This window comes from Ursus americanus, chromosome 11 (assembly GCF_024610735.1).
Source record: "Ursus americanus isolate L20-20 chromosome 11, mUrsAme1.1.p, whole genome shotgun sequence".
Lineage (NCBI taxonomy): Eukaryota > Metazoa > Chordata > Mammalia > Carnivora > Ursidae > Ursus > Ursus americanus.
Window position 1 is genome coordinate 36,270,303 of NC_142137.1, and position 15,170 is coordinate 36,285,472.

Sequence of the window (15,170 nt, forward strand, 5' to 3'; positions counted from 1 at the left end):
TTCCATCCAGTTCTAAGAATTTGTGTTTGAGGGGCGCCTGGGTGGCTCAGTTGGTTAAACGTCTGCCTGCCTTAGGCTCAGGTCATAATCCTGCAGTCCCAGGATCAAGTCCCGAGACTGAGTCCTGGGATGGAGCCCCACATCGGGCTCCCTGCTTATTAGCAGGGGTCTGCTTCTCCCTCTGCCCCTCACCTTGCTCGTGCTCTCTCTTGCTCTCTTGCACTCTCCCTCAAATAAATAAAATCTTAAAAAAAAAGAAGAAGAAAAGAATATGTGTTTGGGGAGATCTTTCAGTTCATCAATTATTTATCCATATAAAGATAGTACTTTTGTTGATTTTCCTTTAATCTTGGCATATAATATTTGCATTATATAAGTAAAGTTGTAATAGTCTAATTTAACTTCTTTAGATGCCTCTATTTATCCCTTTATTACTATTTTTAATCCCTTTATTATTTTTGAAATGAAATCCGTTTTCCAGGGCAGTTTCTTTGCACATAAATTTGAATAGCCTCTGTGTTCTGTAATATTTAATATTTTAGTGGCAGTTTTCAAATTTATTGATATGTCTCTCAATGATAAAATTGATCATATTCTTTCATTTTCCAGGTATTTTCCTGTTGATATGGAATATAAACATTAAGATAAGATGTTTTAAAGATATCAAGGCCCTAATATAACATTTGAATTGAAAGAGGTAATCTATTTATTTGTTTTAAAGAATTTATTTATTTATTTGAGAGAGAGAGCGCATGAGAGAGAGAAAGCACAAGCAGGGTGGAGAGACAGAGCGAGAGGGAGAAGCAGGCTCCCCACTGAGCAGGGAGCCTGATTCAGGGCTTGATTCCAGGACCCCAGATCATGACCTGAGCCAAAGGCAGATGCTTAACCAACTGAGCCACCCAGGCATCCAAAGAGGTAATCTATTTAATAGAACTTGGTGAATTGAGGTTTTCTATGAAAATCTTTTTTCTAATACAAATATAAAAAATTGCTAATATAATCCAATAATACTTACAATATTCTAGTGAATTACAAAACTGTAGTAAGATGTCAAGGTACAGTTAGACTATCAAACAGTAAGCACTGAGTAATTTTTAAAGCCTTTTTTTTATCATTTCAAGAAACTTATTTTGCTATTAAGCAAGGTCACCTGGACGATGTACATTTGCTATAACTAGAAACATCCTATAATAAACATGAAATGAAAAAAATTATGAATTTTTATTATGTAAAATTATTTGGCTTGTTAAATATGGCAGCTTGAAAACTTGCATTTATTTCTACTCTATCCAGAAACCATATTAAAATGATAATGAGGAAATACAAGAGCCATAAACTGACAAGGACAAAGAGAATGTTGAGAGGAAATAACAGAGAATTTGCTTTGTTCAAATGTGGAGACTGTAGGTGAGGGTTTACCTACTCAGGCGAACAAGTTCTGGGAAGAATCATTACCAGTTGTGGGTGCAGATTTAGCTTGAAATCTCACCTTATCCTATGCAAGGAAGCATATTTTAGGAAGAATACTATGGTTCATGTAGATAAGAATTTTCCACAAGTCAAGCTATATCACAAAAGAAAACAAGAGTTGGGCGGAGGCCTTATTTGTGCTCTGAGCGAGTTTACTGATATGGATTTATTGATAAGTCAAACTTCATTATACAGCCAGAGACAATCAGGAGGAAAGTTTTTGTGTCCTCTGAGTGTAAGTGAGGATTTATCCTGAAATCAGACCTCATCAGACGTAAGCTGATATATTCAGAGGAGAAGTCTTTGGTGTGCAAGGAATATAGGCATAAGTTGACTGAGCTATCAGGGGCAAGCCAACTTGAGAGAGAGAAACGCTATTTGTTTTAGAAGAGTGAAATGAGTCAAGATAGAGCTCACCAAACTCAGGCAGCTACATCCTACAAAGACTTAATGATCCATGATTTTAAAATACCAAGTACACTGTGATGATGCTCTAGCTTTTATCTCCAGCCCTAACATTTCACTTGTACTGTAGATTCTTATATACAACTGCCTGTTGAACATTTCTATTCAGATAGATAATAGGACTCTCACAGTTTAACATTTCCAAAGCCAGCTTTTGAAAATACTCTGCTTCCTCTTACTTCCTCAGTCTCTCTCCCATACGAGTAGAGGACCCACCCTAATTTCCAATTGCTCAGCCTAAAATTTTGAAATCATCCTTGACCCCTTTCTTACGTTATAGTCCATATCCACCCAGGCTGTCAGGAAATTCTGCCAGCTCCACAATCAACCATGTCTAGAATCTGTCCAGTTCTTACCACATCCAGTGACACCGCCCCAGGTCAGGATACCATCAGTTCCCTCTCAGATTTCATCTCCATCTAGTCTTTCTCCACCCTCCCCTAGTCACTGTGGTGCTTACAGTCTTCCTTGCTATTCTTAAAACACAGTAAGCCTTCTCTTATCTTCAGAACATTGTGTTTTGGTTCTTCTGGCTGGAATACTCTTCCTTTCAGATAAACATGTTGCTGCTTCTTTCACTTCCTTTAGCTCTCCGCCCAAGTGTCAATAAAACAAATAGAGATTAGTAAAGAGAGATCTTTTACTGACTACCTTATATTAAAAAAATAAATTTAATACCCTTTCATAATCATTTTTCACAAAGTTCTCTCCAGTCTTTACACAGTCTGATTACTTCCTGAGCAGTAAAGGATCATGCAAAAACTTTTCAACCCTTGGGGTGCCTGCGTGGCTCAGTTAGTTGAGTGTCTGCCTTCAGCTCAGGTCATTGTTGTGGGGTCCTGGAATCAAGCCCCACATGGGGCTCCCTGTTGAGCAGGGAGCCTGCTTCTCCCTCTCTCTCTTCCCTTCCCCTGCAGCCCCTCACCCCTGCTCCTGCTCTCTCTTGCGCACTCTCGCTCTCAAATAAATAAATAAATAAATAAAATTTAAAAAAATTTTTCAACTCTCTAAAAACTTTAATATTGATTCCTTTTACTTCACTTTGGAATGTCATATCTATTATACAGTGGTGTCTCAATAGAAACATCCAGCTTCACATCCTACTACAGTATACCTAATACTGCCTGGCACATAGCTTTCTAGAATATTTGTTCAATGGATGAATGAACACAGAAGAAAGATGAGGGGATAATCTGGGTAATGGTAAAGAGAAATACCAGAAGGGCAGAACTGATAGACTGAAGTGAGACCCCAGCCTCCATCCCTCAAGAGATTAACAGTTAGATTTCCACGAATAAAAACAGCTATGAGAGAACTCTGACACCCACTTTAGCAATACAGTAGAACAACAACAACAACAACAAAAAAAACCCACCTGAGAATAATTGCACTAAAAGAGAAAGAAGACACCCTCATTTTGCCAGCATCATCCCATCCCACAAGCTAGTATTTCTCAGTGCTAAGAGGCAATTTCCCAGCTAGTAAGAGTTCCCCTTACCAGAAAGGAAAAGCAGGGTAACCATCTAGCTTCCCCAGCCTCTGGGAGCACCAAAGTCCTGTTTAGGCCTCACCTCTCCCAGACCCCCAAAACTGAGACAAATAGAAACTATAGACATAGCTAGGGACAAGGAAGAAAAGCAGGGGTTACCAACAGCAGACACATATTGGGAGAGACTGTGGTTTACAGTGACCTGCTCTGCAGACTAACACAGCAGATTTCACGACTGAAGAAACTAATAGCCAGCACTGCTGCTATGGAGAACCCTCTACAGTTTTCATTAGTTTTTGTCCCACGGGCATTTGTATTCCCTGATGCCAGCCCCCCACTAGAGCCTTGGGAACCACACTGACAGCCAGCCCAGACCTCTACAGCTGCCCTATTGCAAGATAACAGCCTAGACCCCTGCAGCTGACTCCTACCACCATATGTACTTTTGGGGCTAGCCCACCCAGCCATGCACTTGCACATTGCCAACCTAACATCTGTCATTAGCATACACTGTAATGCACATGCCTGGAGGAGATTGTATGGACATGGGAGAGCACTCCAACAGCCAGGGTACCCACAGCTCCTTGTGGGCCTAGATCAGGCCCTGTCTTCTGTCACTGGCCTGCACCACTGTGCCTCAATGCCTGCTGTCACTACTCCTGTTCAACATACTACTAGAAATACTAACTGGAGCAACCAGACAAGAAAAAGAAATAGAAGGCATCCAAGTTGGAAAGAAAGAAGTAAAATTGTCTTTTTTGCTGATGATATGATCTTTTATATATAGAAAATCCTAGACTCCACCAAAAAAAAAAGCTGTTAGAACTAATGAAGAAATTCAGTAAAGTTGCAAGCTACTAAATCAATATGTAGAAGTCAGCTGTGTTTCTATATACTTACAATAAAACATCTGAACAAGAAATTTAAAAATCCCATTCACAATATCATCAAAAACAAATAGGGACACATTTTTAGCAAAGAGGTAAAAGATCTGTACACTGAAAACTGTAAAACTTTGATGGAAAAAAATTGAAGAAGACACAAACAAATGGAAAGATATTCCAAGTTCATGGATCAGAGGGATAGCCAAAGCAGTCATAAAAGAACAAAGCTGAAAGTATAACATTTCCTGATTTCAAATTATACTATAAAAATATAGTAATCAAAACAATATGGTACTGGCATAAAAATAGACAACATAGACCAGAGAAACAGAATCAAGAGCCTGTAAATAAACCCTTACAAAATAGTCAACTAATATTTGGCAAGGGAACCAAGAATACTCAATGGGGAAAAAAATAGTCTCTTCAAAAATGGTAGTGGGAAAAAATGGAGTAATTTTTCTAAGATCTAAAGGAAACTGACAGATTTCCTGATTTTTTAAACTATGTCAAAACTTTCTTTTAGCTTTTTTGATATTTTTGTTATAGAGTTTGGGGAAAAATTAGTAACAGTTACATAAAAATCTAAGCCTCCCTAAAATGAGGCAATTATTAACTCTAAAAGGAAATGTAACTATTGTGCAATTCATATCTCAGCGGTGAGCAATATGTACACAGTAAAATACATAACTATAGTCATAATAATGTATAAGTTAAAAGTTGATTTCACCAAAAATTATGATGTAAATATACTAGATGAGCGGATGGCAATTGGTAAAAGGCAGTTAAATCCTCTGCTTTCATAATAAAAATCAACTTATAATGCTAAAATTTATAGATTGAGAAATAGGAATTTGAATAAAAGTTTAGAAATATAGAAGTAAATTCTACAAGAAATTAAGAGTTGAAAGTGGTTTGTTGAGGAAAAAAGTTATTTGGGAGGGAGGAGGAAGTGAAGTGGTGGACTACTTGCTACTTTTCATTAGAAACCCTGTATTACTCTTTGGCTTTTAAATTATGTATATGTTTCACTTTGAAACACACACAAAAAAAAAGTACTGGTGTGTGTGTGTGTGTGTGTGTGTGTGTGTGTGTGTGTGTGCCATATTTGCTGCAAGTACAGAAATTCACCCAAAGTAGATCAAATGAAAACACTACACATAGGAAACAAGGAAATTTGAAGCAAACAAATTTAGGACCCAAAGCCAAGTTTCAAAGTCTGACCATTACTCTGTAAATCTTTTTCTCTGTAGGACCAGAAAGATCCTTGTCTCTACTTAGATTTATGTATTTGCTTCATTTTTCTCCTTGCAGATTGATCTTAACATCTTTTCTTTCCTTACAACTTCTGCTTGCTGGCTGTTCAGGCTCTCCAAGGAGCCAGTTCTGGCCCTAACTTCACAAGAAGAATCTGGTAGGCACATTTTCCAAGACTGTTTGTGTCTGTGTCCCTTAGTTCAAATTCTAAACGTTGAGACTGAATGATTAGGTCTATGTATAGATTGTCTACCCATGTATCACATGATACAGACATGACCACTCAAGCCCGTCACCTCAACAAGAGCTCTGAAAGGGATAAAATTTCAAAGAAGGGACTGCTATTGGAAAGTTATATAGACCTAACCTATTCACCCAATCTTATTCCATGCTTACCAAACTAACTTTAAATAATTTGATTTACCTAAAGTTTTTCTACTAGGGAAACCAAGGCACTGGACTTTGGGACTTATATTTCCTCTTTGGAAATTAATAAGCTGACTTCAACAATATAAACAAAAGAAGAGAAGATAAACAGAATAGGTCTACAAAGAGGAAAATTTTGAAAATACACATTGGGAAGTATGGACAAAGAAAGAGAACTAGAAAACTCCTTGACTTTCCATTCTTGAGGTTTGGCTCCTCATCATGAAATTCTTTCTATGATATTCCCCTGTAGCCTGCAGGGATGATCCATTTGAGTCAATTCTGGTTTTTCAACTGTGGCACATTGACAAAAATATTAAAAATTTTAAAAGCCTGAAACACTGTGTTGGACCCTAAAGTCAGACTGCAGTAAATTGTTCAGGGTAGTGCTGTCTTATGAGGTTTCTTGGCAGTCAGCCAACTTTAACTAACTTAAGTCAATATTTATGGATTTGCTTATCCAAACAAAATATCTTTAATAAAAAGCCTGCAGTAATATTTTTACTTGTACAAAGAAAACTATTTAAACCCTGAATATTTTAAGTAGCAGTAAAATATTAAATGTTGTCACTGAGTCTTTTTTCCTCAACTGTTTGTTTTTTTGTTTTTTTTGGTTTTTTTTTTTAGTCCAGGAAGTAATGGGAGAAAGAGCATGGAAGTATTTTGAGTAAAATTATGATAAAACTAGCACTTTTAGATTTTACAGACCACAAAGATAGTTATAGAATCCAAAATCTCAGTACCTTTCATATGTCATGGATGTCATACTGGCTTCCTGTGTAGTTTTCTCTGATCCATGTTTAGACTTTACTTCAAATGTCAAGACATAGAATACAATAATGATGTTCATTGACTCTTACCATAACTTCGACTGACTGCAGTGGACATAGAGAAAGAATGATACCATGGTATTATAAGTACTTGCATTAAAGAAAGCTACAAGGCATGGCATGTGGATAGAAAGAAAGGAGTTTTAAGAGATAAAACACAATGTTATCCACTTAAAAAATCAAGACCCCCACAAAAGCACTTTAAGAAATAGCAGAACTCACTAGTTTTAAATGTTTTTTAAAAAAAAAAAAAAAGGAAAAAAAAGCAAAAAGTGAAATGAAATTTTTCCCTCAAATTGTCCTACCTAATGTTGTATAATTATTCTACCAATACTTCATTAGTTTTTCTTAGCTAGAGAGGTTGGGGAAGAGTGTTAATCATTCATAAAATCTCAGGATGCCTGGGTGGCTTAGTTAGTTAAGCATCTGCCTTTGTCTTGATCCCACAGTCCTGGGATCAAGTCCTGCATCTGGCTCCCTGCTCAGTGGGGAGCCCGCTTCTCCCTCTGCCTGCTGCTCCCCCTGCTTGTGATCTCTCTCTCTCTGACAAATAAGTAAATAAATAAAATCTGAAAAAATAAGAATAATAGCTCATAATATCTTCGATAAGGCCTTTAAAATTCTCTACCTTGTCCAATAGCCAGTCATCTGGAAATATTTTACTTTCCAAGTTAGCAAACCAATGAAAAAAACATATTTTATACCTTCTTCTGTTGCTTGTTAGTTATCCTATGTCTACCAAAAGTGTGGTCCTACTCTTTGATATCAAGGTAGTGCTTATTCAGGATAAATTTTTTAAGGCTAGTGATTTCTTCTTCAGCAGCGTTAGATAGACTTAAAGGAAGGATGAGAATCCCAATGAAAAAAATAGTCTGTGATCAGCTACTTCACAGTTCAAAACAGGGCAATCTCAGAGACCTGTGGGTAAACAGTAAATGGTAACCAGGATCCTGACCCTTCTTACATCATATTTTGCTGTTTATTTTTCTGCAGAAACAAAACACATAATTAATCTTGGCAGTTGAGAACTTACAATTGCTTCTCTCTACCTGCTGTTGAACTCTTTGTTTCCCTTTGCCTTAAATAGTACTGAAGAATAATTTCACATGGGTGCAAAAAACAGCCAATAGAAGAGTTTTTACTTGTATTCTATGTACACTTTTGTGCTAAGGACCATAATATGGAACAATTTATATGCTGCACATCTTCAGAAGTTGCTAAATGTCACTAACAATAATTAAGGATAGCCCTGCGGAGTGCGTCTTAATATTATCTTACAACCAGGCTAAGGGTAACAGAATTTTCTCTAAATCACTTAGATTTTATAATAGTGCTTAAATGAGAACTTATCTTCCCACTCAACAAAGTTAATTTTTTTCTGGGTCAACTTCTCACAGTTAAACATAAAGCACTATTTATACTCACTACGAAAAATTGTTAATAGGGGCAACTGTGTGGCTCAGTGAGTTAACTGACTGACTGTTGATTCTGGCTCAGGTCATGATCTCAGGGTTGTGAAGTCGAGCCCCACATTGGGCTCCGCACATGGAGCCTGCTTAGGATTCTCTCTCCTTCTCCCTCTCCCTCTGTCCCCTCCCCACCCTCTACCTCTCTAAAAACAAAAACAAATAAACAGCAACAACAAAAAGTTAGTATGCAGTTAATGGAAATAATAAGTTATGCAGTGAATAATTAAATGATTACTATTTTCCCAAAGGTCTAATCCTTACATCTACTTTAAAGTGTTTTCCACAGCAAAAAGCCAAGACAAGGGGCACCAGGGTGGTGCAGTTGGTTAAGCGTCTGACTTTTGGTTTCAGCTCAGATTGTGGCCTCAGGGTCCTGAAATTGAGACCCGCATGGGGTTACACCGTCAGTGTGGAGTCTGCTTAAGATTCTTTGTTCCTCTGCCCCCCACACCCATGCTGTCTCTCTCTCTCAAATAAATAAATAAAACTTAAAAAAAAAAAAGCCAAGACATATAATTCTTTTTGATGCTTAGCTGTTAAGGCTTTGAATAAAGTGTGATAATCTGTGGCAAAAAGTCAAATATGGAGCTGAGTTTCAAAAACTCTTGTTATTGATTGTATAACGTTTTATTATTTCTTAAGTTTTTGTTTTAATTTTAGTTAAACTTACAGCATTAGTTTTAGGCATACAAGATGGTGATTCAGCACTTCCCTACATTACCTGGGGCTCATCACAAGTGCACTACGTAATCCCCATCACATATTTAACCCATCCTCCTACCCTCCTCTCCTCTGGTAACCATCAGTTTTTTCCTCTATAATTAAGAGTCTGTTTCTTGATTTCTCTCTCTCTCTCTTAATTTTTCCCCTTTGTTTTGTTTCTTAAATTCCACATATGTGAGAAATCCTATGGTATTTGTGTTTCTCTGACTTATTTCCCGTAGCATTATATGCTCTAGTTCCATCCATGTCATTGCAAATGGCAAAATTTCATTCTTTTTAATGGCTGAGTAATATTCCATTTTATCTATATCTATATCTATATCCCATCTTCTTTATCCATTCATCAATTGATGGACACTTGGACTGCTTCCATATCTTGGCTATTGTAAATAATGCTGCTATAAATATAGGGGTGCACGTTTCCCTCTGAATTAGTGTTCTTGTATTTTTTGGGTAAATACCCAGTAGTATGATTGCTGGATCTTAGGGTAGTTCTATTTTTAACTTTTTGAAGAACTTCCATACTATTTTCAACAGTGGCTGCGTGGGTTTGCATTCCTGTCAATAGTGCAAGAGGGTTCCCCTTTCTCCACATCCTCATCAAAACCTGTTGCTTCTTGTTGATTTTAGGCATTCTGACAGGTGTGAGGTCCTATCTCATCTCATTTTCATTTCCCTGATAAGTGATGATGAGCATCTTTTCATGTGTCTGTTGGCGATTGTGTACTGTTTTATTTCAAATGATTAATGTATTTCAGGAAAATGCCTCCCTGTGGTAGAGAATAACAACATAGTTCATAACTTTCTTCTAAATATACAAATGAATGCTTAGAGAGACCTGTGCTCGATTCTTCAATAAATTCTTTGTAAATGTGAACCAAACAAAGTGTCAGTTTCATCCCTAGGATGAAATCCCTAGATTTTTTACATGAAGCATATTTTCAACTATTGATTTATCTTCATTTGAACTTCAAACATTTTTCAAATGAGTACACCATCTGTAACATAATATTTCAAAAATTATGCCTGATCTAAAAACTGATTTTGGGGGGTGCCTGGCTGGCTCAGTCAGTTAAGCGTCTGACTTCGGCTCAGGTCATGACCTGAGGGTCCTGGGATCAAGCCCTACATCGGGCTTCCCACTCAGCAGGGAGTCTGCTTGTTCCTCTCCCTCTCCCTCTGCCCCTCCCCCTGCTTGTGCTCTCTCTGTCTTTCTCAAATAAATAAATAAAATCTTAAAAATAAAAACTGATTTTGGGGTGTATTTAGGCAGTAAGTAGTATAAAGCAGTCAAACATTTTATCAGTTGGTAATACTATCCACTTCTGATTCTACTTTGTCATGATTAAAGGACATGTCAGCAATAAGAGAATATACAGAGAAACTGGAAAATAAGATTTACTGAACTGAGTACTATTCAGTGTTGCTATTCTGACCCTCCTTTTCTCTTCCATGTTCCAATAGAATGTTTCAAAATAGCAGAAATTCTTCCCTACTGAATTTAAAAAACCATTTGATAAGGCATTAAGTTCCCCATTCTCTTATTTTTGTTTAAACAAAATGAGATATAAAATGATCAGAGATTCAAAAAGTGATTCAAAAATCCAAAAAGGGGTAACTCAACTAAAGATTCTGATGAAACAGAATTTTTTGGTAATTTTTGTTAACTTTTGGAAACAAAGAATACTATCCAAAACACATGCTTAATTACACCACCACTAATATATAACTACTTTAAGGTGTAATGAATTATTACTTTAACTAAAATCAATTAATCTTCATTTTTTCTAAAAATAGACTTAAGTCTTACAAAGCTTCCCATATGTCTGAAGAAGCATGATTTGCACTTACAGAGATTTTTTAAATATTTATTTTGCCAGGTAGATAGTAAACATAAGCAAAGGTTGAAAAATAAATTCTAAAGATGTATATAAGTGTATGTCTCTATTATTGTATATTCTAATAATTTTCCTGTATTACAACTCCTTTTGTTGTAGGAAAAAATGTTAAAATATTTTCATATCCTCTTTCTTACCTTGCCCACTGTGAATAATTCTCTTTTGCCTCTTAAATTCCTGGGTTTTGTTGTGTAGATCAGGGTACCAGAATTGAAAGAAGTTTGAGCTAGTTAGATGGCTTTAAATTGGAAGTGACAGAGTTGCTTAAAGAAGAAAAATATGGCAAGGAAGAAAAAATAAAGAAAAGAAGGACAAAAAAGGTAAAGATCAATCCATCTGGCTTTAGGGGATATTTGGAGGAGTTCTGAGGATCACATTTTGGGTTGTTCTGTTCTACCATGTGGTGCAGGACTCTAAGAAGGTGAATGGGGAAAATGATTTAAAGAAATTCTGTTGTGTATTATTGCTGAAACTTTTCTTTGGTGTTTTTGGGGGAGACAAGTTGCTTTCCAAGTTTTTAGGGACCTTGCATTATGTTTTTTGTGTGTTTGTTTTCTAATTACATACCATGTTCAGTTTGATTTCAGAATGAGAGCAATCAGGTCCAGCTTTATATGAATTATAATATAGATTATGCACTATTGCTCCACTAATGGTGGATGTTTAATCTGTAATGTCAAAGAAAATTCATCTTATTTTTCAATTTCTCCGAAGTTTTGCTATGAGCTGTAACATATTAAACCAGATGATTAGGAAGCTGAGATATATTCTGTAGCTCCTGTTTGGTTGCACGTACCAAATAGTTTATGAGTAAATATTTAAAACCACACAAGTTAAAACAGACTGTGGCATGATAAGTCCACAATGCATAACTAGCATTTATTAAATGCTTACTCTGTGCCAGGCTTTGTTCTAAGCAGCTGACATGCATTAATTAATTTGATATACTCACTCAATGATGTAGAACTAGGTTTTCCCCTATTTTTCCAAAGAGGAAACTGAGGCAGGAAAAAGATAAATAACATGCTAAAAGTCACAGAACACCAGCTGGTGGGTAGTAGGGCTGGATTCAAAACCAGTCTGGTTCCAGAACCTGCCTTCTTAACCTCTGTATTATACTATCTTTTTAATCAAGGCTTATATTTAATCCATAAATTGTAAAACATTATATTACTGGTAATCACCCAGATTAAATGGAATACATGGAATATAAAGGCATTTCATAATTAATAACAAAGATATATGAGGAAATCAATTTTCACACTCTGAATTTCAAGACAATCTTATTCTCAATAATACAAATAATATTTTGTCCTGTATTTTGATTATGTTCTTCCCTAAACCATGTACTTACCCTGCTTTCTGGCTAGAGCTGTCATTATTACCACTACTGGCTAGTGCACACATAAATCTTGGTGTGACTTAAGAATAAAAAAGAAGTGAGTCACTTTTTTCTGCATGTTTTTCTTAAGTGAGGGAAAAAAATAGTGTGTCAAGTTGTTTCAGATTTATAAAGGGAAAATTTGACTAAAGGCTTCTAGGAGCACCTAGAGTCTGCCCATGTATAGTACAAAAGGATGGAATCAATCTGCAAAGAGAGATGACAGATAAGTTATGTATTATATATTGTAATTTATTTAACACATAACATATATATTTGACAACACTGATAAATACAAATCCTATTGCCGAATCTGGGTTGCTTCCTGAGAAAGTTATATCAGACTTCTTCATTGTTGCTCAAGGGGCATAATAGGGTGATGGATGTGAACCCTAGAGGTACAGATTATCAGTTAAAATTCATGGTCTTCTTGAAGAGAAATACATGTCCCGGAAATGTAGAAATGGTCCCAGTAGGGCACTAATAGGGTCAGTCTGTGGATGAATATATCCAATGATCACCATAGTAACAACCCTGATGGGTCATTCATGGAGTAATCTTTCCTTCAGCATCTGAAAAGGTAATTCTCCTGGGGATGACCTATACTGAGGCTTTACCAGGATTATCTCTGTAGGTGTTGAAATAAAATTACCACTTCCATAGGGAATTGCCTAGAGAATGACTTTCTCATGGAATAATCTAAGTCACTTCAAAATACGGTACTTACAGGACTATTTTAAGACTGATGAAAGCATTAGTAACCATTCTAAGGGAGTGTTCCCAGAATCAGCTAGATAGGCTAGACTGATTTCCAAACCATCCTATTGTGCAGTTCCACAGGACTCCCTAAATGTGGAATTTAAAACGCAGGAAGTTTTCAACATGTGGATGAGTTCATCCACAAAGTTCTGTGACTCTGACAATAGTTTGTGGGGTTTTTTGGTGAATGATCTTTTTAGGGTGGAGAGATGAATGCTTTATGGGAGATCTTCAGAAAAATCTCATTTGGGGAACTCAAAATATCTGCCACCACCATGTAATGATTTTTTCCCCTCCATATAAGAAGTAGGTGAGATTAATGGACTATGATTTTTGCCTGTCGTTCTTACTCAAAGAATTGTCAAGATTCAAGGCTCCATCCTAGAAAATAAGGTACTAATTCGGCTAGGGAAGACTTTCTTGCAATGTGTAAATCCTCAGCTCAAAGCACCTTTCTTTAGGAATCAGTCCAGGTTTTTTTTCTGTTTCTATGAAGGAGAAGGAGAAGCTTGGCTTCAGTGCCCCAAATGAGGCATAAGGATTTTAAGTAGGTCTCACCATGGGCCCATGCCTTCTTCCCTGGAGAAGGTAACAAAAAAGGTTGGAACACCTTTATCCCATCTGACATTAATCCAGTCCTGCTAGTAGAAATTCTGCAATAGGCGTTGACCAAGCCTTTTGTCATTCATTCCCATCTCTGGAACTCCAAACCATGGAAAATTAAAGAATTCCACCTTCAAGCAGAGGGCAGGAACAGTGCAGGTAATATCTCAATATTGCTTGTCACTATGTTTGAGAAAGAATAAAGAAACAATGAAACTTTTTGGCTGATGCCTGTATTTTGAAGACTTATTATTATTTTTCTCTTTGTGATATAACAGTTTCAACAAGCAGAACAACCCCCAAATGGGAAGTATCTCTATTTTTGACAAGCCCTAAAACTGTACAGAAACTACCCAACTTGTGGCTGAAATTCTCCAAATATTGACCCCATGAAAGTGTAGATCTAAAGTAATATGATGAACAAAGAAATAAATAAAAATTAACAATTGAAAAACAAATGTAGAGGATGAGGTGAAAATGTGCTGACCTAATAACTCTGGAACTATCTGGAATGTATAGAATGTATCAGACTAAAGGCAAAAGAAACTGCACATAAGCACAATACTCTCGTTGATACATTTTTTTTTTCTCCACAGAAGTGTAAGTTAGCAATTCTAATACAGCATCCATGTATGCTGGACTTGAAAAAAATGGCAGCTAGTGGGAGCCAGGTGTCTCACTGTTGGAGTAAGGTTTACAAATAAACAAGTAGAGGAGGCTAGAAGGATCCATATGGTAGAGGATTAATGTTGGAGACATCAGTATGAACTCATGTTTAGTTTAATATGGATATAGATGGTTACATATAGAAATATTTATAGATATGTGTATATACACAGGTTAGTATATACATATGTATTTCCTTGCTCTATCAGCTGAGAATACCTCTAAGCAATGACACTTAAAAAGCAAAGAGCATATCTAGCACATAGATCTGGTTTCTAAGATCATTCTTTGGTTAAAAAAAAAAAATCCTTGGATAAATAGCTGATTCTAGGACTGGTGCAGGCAAAACATGAATTGGATCATCTTGTAGTGTCAAAAAGTAAGGAAGTGCTCAAAATAAAACAAGTCACAATGATGGGATATATCAAGGAGACATGGACACCAACTAAAAGAGCTCCCAATGAACAAAACTGACACAATTCAAACAAAAAAAAATAAAGTAACATTGGATTAAAACCCAGTATAAAATAAATGCCCATGAGTCCAAACTAATATAAACTAATGATTGAATAAATAAATGGGAGAGAAGAGACAAATCTCTCATACAGAAGGATTACAAATAATTTATGTTGATACTCTGCCTTCAAGGAGATGGAGTATAGCTCCCACGCCATAAGTGTAGGCTGTGATAGATGGTAACTTCCTTTCACAAATTACAGTATGAAAAGAGAGAAGAAAAAGATTAACTTCACAGTGAAGAAACCTGACAAAAATACCTCAGTGTAAGTCATGTTGACAGTGTGTACCCTTGATATGAGGCAATGAAAACACTTTACTTCTGTAGGGTTTC